This window comes from Ornithorhynchus anatinus, chromosome 1 (genome assembly GCF_004115215.2).
Source record: "Ornithorhynchus anatinus isolate Pmale09 chromosome 1, mOrnAna1.pri.v4, whole genome shotgun sequence".
NCBI lineage: Eukaryota > Metazoa > Chordata > Mammalia > Monotremata > Ornithorhynchidae > Ornithorhynchus > Ornithorhynchus anatinus.
The window spans coordinates 118,855,827-118,861,923 of record NC_041728.1 but is presented as its reverse complement, the minus strand read 5'-3'; positions in this window follow the sequence as shown (position 1 = coordinate 118,861,923).

Below are 6,097 nucleotides of genomic sequence, written 5' to 3'. Positions count from 1 at the left end.
AAGAATACAACAGAGAAGGTAGATTATTCACAAGGAGCTTACAGACCAGTGGGGGAGACAGACATTAAAATAAATAATGGGTATGTACAGAAGAGCTGTGGTATTGAGTGTGGAGTAAATATCAAGTGCTAAAGAGTACAGATCTAAGTGCATAAATAATAATAAATAATAATAATGATGGCATTTGTTAAGTGCTTACTATGTGCAAAGCACTGTTCTAAGCGTTGGGGTAGATACAAGGTAATCAGGGTGTCCCATGTAGGGCTCACAGGTTTCATCCCCATTTTACAGATGAGGCTACTGAGGCCCAGAGAAGTTAAGTGACTTGCCCAAAGTCACACAGCCGACAAGTGGCAGAATTGGGATTAGAACCCATGACCTCTAACTCCCAAGACCAGGCTCTTTCCACTAAGCCATGCTGCATAGGCATTGCAGAAGGGTGAGGGACTAGTGGAGTTGAGGACTTAGCGAAGGCCTCGGAGGAGATGATAATTTAGTCAGTCAATCATATTTATTGAACACTTACCTGTGTGCAGAGCACTGTATTAAGTGCTAGGGAGAGTACAATATAACAATGCAACAGATCCATACATTCCCTGCCCATAGTGAGCTTACAGAGTAGAGGGGGAGACAGACATAAATATAAACAAATTAAGTCCTGTGAGGCTGGGATGGGGGGATGAATAAAGGGTCAGGGTGATGCAGAAAGGAGTGGAAGAAAAGGAAAGGAAGGCTTAATAATTATGGTACTTGTTAATAATTATGGTACTTCTTAAGTGCTTACTATGTGCCACAACTGTTCTAAGCACTGGGGTAGATACAATAATAATAATAAAAATTACAGTATTTGTTAAGCGCTTACTATGTGCCAAACACTGTACTAACAGTGTGCAAGGTGATCAGGTTGTCCCATGTGGGGCTCACAGTCTTAAACCCCATTTTTACACACGAGGTAACTGAAGCACAGAGAAGTTGTGACTTGCCCTAGGTCACACAGCAGACAAGTGGCAGAGTCAGAATTAGAACCCATGACCTCTGAATCCCAAGCCTTGGCTCTTTCCACTAAACCAATCAGGTAGGACATAGTCCCTTCTCACATGGGACTCACACTCCTATCCCCATTTTACAAATGTAGTAACTGAGGCACAGAAAAGATAAGTGACTTGCCCAAAGTCACAGAGTGCACATGCGATAGAGACAGGATTAGAACCCAGGTGCTTTGGACTCCCAGGTTTACGCTCTTTCTAAGCCACTGAGGTGTGGAAGGTTTTGAAGGTGGGGAGAATAGTGGTCTGTTGTATTTGAAGAAAGAGGGAGTTCCAAGCTGCGGGGAGGACGTGGGCTAGGGGTTGGTGGCGGGATAGATGAGACTGAGGTACAGTGAGTAGGCTGCATCCATTTAATCTGAGCTCTCAGTTGAAAGGAGTTTAAGGCCTTATCTTGGTCAAGGCAGGTAACGGAGATACAGAGAGGTCAAGAAACAAAGAATAACAAGAAGTGAACAGGAGTTGAGAGGGATTCAGAAACACAGCTTGCAGACAAAACCCTGGAAAAATCAATGTTGAGTCTAATAGGAAATGTCTTTAAAATGCTACAGCTGAGGTTTAAAAGTGCCAGTAGCGATTTATGAGATGGAGTTTGTCCCTCCTGCAAAAGCAGAACCATTCATTCATTCAATCATATTTATTAAGCCCTTACTATGTGCAGACCACTCTATTAGGCTCTAGGGAAAGTACAATATAGCAATAAAGAGTGGTGATCCCTGTCCGCAAGTAGTTCACGGTCTAGTGGGAGGGAGACAGACATCAATACAAATAAACAGACATAAATATAAATAAATAAACTTACAGATATATACATAAGTGATGTGGGATGGATGGGGAGAGGGGAAAGGGAGCAAGTCAGGGCGATGCAGAAGGGAGTGAGAGATGAGGAAAAGTGGGGATTAGTCTGGGAAAGCCTTTTGGAGGAGATGTGCCTTCAGTATGGCTTTGAAGAGGGGGAGAGTAATTGTCTGGGGGATTTGAGGAGGGAGGGCATTCCAGGTCAGAGGCAGGACTTGGGCAGGTGTTGACGCTGAGACAGGCGAGGTTGAGGCAAAGTGAAAAATGTTAATACCAGAGGAGCAAAGACATGGCCTGCGTTATAGAAGGAGAGAAGTGAGGTGAGGTAGGAGGGGACAAAGTGAATGAGTGATTAAAGCCAATGGTGAGGAGTTTTTGTTGGATACAGTGGTAGATAGGCAAACATGGAGATTTTTGAGGAGGGAGATGACATGTTCTGAACGTTTCTGTAGGAAGATGATCCGGGCAGAGGGGTGAAGTATGGACTGGAGTGGGGAGAGGCAGAAGGTTGGAAGTTCAGCAAGGAGGCTGATGCAGTAATCTAGGTGGGATAGGATGAGTGATCATATTAACGTGGTAGCAGTTTGGATGGAGAGGAAAGGGCAGATTTTAGCAGTGTTGTGAAGGTGAGACTGACAGGATTTGGTGATGGATTGATTTTGTGGTTTAATGAGAGAGAGAGGAGTCAAGGAAAACTCCAAGGATAGGGGCTTGTGGAGACGGGAATTGATGGGAAAGTTCCGGAGAGGACAGGGCTTGGGTGGGAAGATAAGAAGTTCCGGTTTGGGCATGTTAAGTTTGAGGTGACAGGAGAACATGAGAAGATGTGAGCCTGGAGAGATGGAGAGAGATTGGGGAGGAGAAGTAGATTTGGGTATCATTTGCATAGAGATGGTAGTTGAAGCCGTGGGAGTGAATGAGTTCTCCAAGGGAATGTGTGTAGATGGAGAATAGAAGGGTACTGAGAACTGACCACCTACTCAAAAGCTGGCTATGAAATCCACTAGCAATAGGTCATTAGGGGTGAAAGGGCAACTCAGGGCCATAGTCAGGGTCAACACTAATAGCTTTGTGTTTTAGGGCTTAGTAATTCTAGTAATTATCAACTTATTCAAACTTCACTAATACAGACCCTGTCTTGAAAGACTCAAAACAGCTTTATGGAAGTCTTACTAGTCCTCCATTCAAGTTGGAACACAAATATTTATTCACATTTTACAGATGAAAATGAAAATTGTCCAGGTGAGTTGGTGGTGAACCTATGGATCAGGATCTAAAGCTTACTTAAGGGTTTGGTGGCACTGGTTCTGAGAAAGTCCAGTGGCTCCCACTCCCTGCCCCAGGCCAAAGATTGGTCCTTCCCATCTCTCCTTCCTTGTGCACATACTCCCTTCCCTGACTCCATCTGGACAATTTTTAGTCCTGAAACTGCAGCCAAACTACTGTGGTCCTGGGGTGGTGGGGAGGGAGAGTCAACTATTGGGGCAGCCACCCATTTCAGTCTTCCTAAATAATCAGAGTCAAGCCCTGTCTACACTCCCTCTTTCTCTCTCAAGGCACAGGAGGAGAAAGTGGGTAAATGCTCTCAATAGGAGGCCATTCATTCATTCATTCATTCATTCATTCAACAGTATTTGTTGAGCGCTTACTGTGTACAGAGCACTGTACTAAGTACTGGGGAGAGTACAACTTAACAATAAACAGACACATTCCCTTCCCACAACACGTTTACAGCTTAGAGGGGAGACACACATAAAATAAATGAATAAATTAAATAATAAAAAGTGCTGTGGGTCTAGGAGAGGTGTTGAAAAACAGAAATAAGTCAGGTTGATGAAGAAGGAGTGGGAGAAGAGGAAAGGGGAGCTTAATCTGGGAAGGCCTCTTGGAAGAGATGTGTCTTCAATAAGGTTTTGAAGGTGGGGAGAGGAATTGTCTGTTGGATTTCAGGAGGGAGGGCATCCTAGGCCAGAGGGAGGACTTGAGGGTTTGGTGGCAAGATTGCCCTCTCCTCAGCCCTCACTCTGTGTTTCTCTAACAACATTCTACTCTCTGCTACTGACACTTTGCCCACAGCCTTCTGGAATTCCCTCTCCTTCCATTCACAACAGACCACCACATTCCCCCACTTCAAAGTCATCCTAAAATCACATCTCCTCCAAAAGGCCTTTCCTGACTAAGCCCTCATTTCCTTTACCCACTCTCCCCTCTGTATCACCTACACACTGGGATCTGCATTCCTTAAGCACTTGATATTCACCTCACCCCAGACCCATAGCATTTAAAGTACATATCCATAATTTATTTTAATGTTGGTCCCCCAATCTAGACTGTCAGTTTCTTGTGGGCAGGGATCTTGTCTGCCAACTGTATTGCATTGTACTTTCTCAAGTGCTTAGTAATGTGCTCTGTGTTCACTAAATACTACTAATTGATTGATGTGTTCAGAACAGAGTGCTTTGTGATGATGATGATGATGATGACATTTGTTAAGCATTTACTATGTGCCAAGCACTGTTCTAAATGCTGGGGTAGATACAAGATAATCAGGTTGTCCCACATGGGGCTCACAGTCTTCATCCCCATTTTACAAATGAGGAAACTGAGGTCCAGAGAAGTGAAGTGACTTGCCCAAAGTCATACAGCTGACAGGTGGCAGAGTCGGCATTAGAACCCATGACCTCTGATTCCCAAGCCCTGGCTTTTTCCACTGAGCCAAGCTGCTTCTCTTAGGTGTTCAATTTTTTAAATGGCATTTGTTAAGCACTTACTATGTGCCAGTCCCTGTCCCAGGAAGGGCTCACAGTCTAAATCCTGATTTTACAGGTGAGGTAACTAAGGCACAGAGAAGTGGTGATTTGCCCAAGGTCACACAGCAGACAAGTGGTGGAGCTGGAATTAGATCTCATGACCTTGTGACTCCCAGTCCCGTGCTCTATCCACTTCACCATGCTGCTTCTCTTGTAAACCCCCTTGTGATTTCCTTGCCTTTCTTCCCATCACTAGACTGCCCAGAATGATTAACTTGCATCTACCCCAACACTTAGAACTCTGTTTGATGAGTAGTAAGCGCTTAACAAATATTATAATAATCATCATCATCATTTAGCACAGTGCTTTCTTGCACACTGTACACGCTAAGTAAATGTTATTATTATAGAAATCAGTTAATCAATGTTATTTATTGAGCACTTCCTGGGTATAGACCACTGTATTCAGAGCTTGGGAGAGCACAGTACAAATGAGTTGGTAGTCACAATCCCTGCCCACAAGGAGCTTAAAGTCTAGGGTGGTAGACAGACATTAAACTAAATTAAGAATTCGTACAAAATTGCTGTGTGGCTGCTGGCGGAGTAAATATAAAGTACTTAAAGGGTGCCAACCCAAAAGCACAGGCAATGCAGAAGGGAGAGTGAGTAGGGGGAACAAAGACTTTGTTGAGGAAGGCTTCCTGGAGGAGATGTGTTTTTGTTAAGGCTTTGTACGTGGGGAGAGTGGTAGTCCTTTGTATATGAAGTGGGAGACCCCAGCTAGAGGGAGGACATTATCTTGAAAATTTGATAATTCATGACAGTAATATTACCAGAAGCAGTGGGTCCTAGTGGATAGATGATGGGCCTGAGAGACAGAAGGACCTGGGTTCTAATCCCACTCTGCCACTTATCTACTGTGTGACCTTGGGCAAGTCACTTCACTGCTCTATGCCTCAGTTACCTCATCTTTAAAATGGAGATTAAGATTGTGAGACTCATGTGGGCCACGGACTGTGCCCAACCTGATTAACTTGTATCTCCCCCTGTGCTTAGTACAGTGCCTGGCACATAGCACTTAATAAATTCAATAAAAAATATGAATGTAAGAATGAAGAAGTTATAAGAATGCTGTCAGTGCTTAGTACAGTGCTCTGCACCCAGTAAGTACTAGATAAATCTGATTGAAAGAATCATCAGGAGGGGTACTCCTCAAGACAATAGGCTCTGAACAACTGTCTCTTTTGTTGTGATTCAATCAGCATGGACTTCAGGTCCTCAGGGCAGTGCTTTATCTCCCTTATCACTAGGTCTAAAAAAATAAAAAAATAAATAAGAACAGCCAACTTTCCCAAATGCTGGCAGAGTAGTATACTAGATTACCCAGAGAGTCTGGTTCCAGTTCAACTCTTGGCAATGGCATGTTACATCAGGTATCCAGCTATGATGTGCAACCATTTTCTTGTTCCAGAGGGAAGGGAGTGGTTCTTGACAATGTTGTCT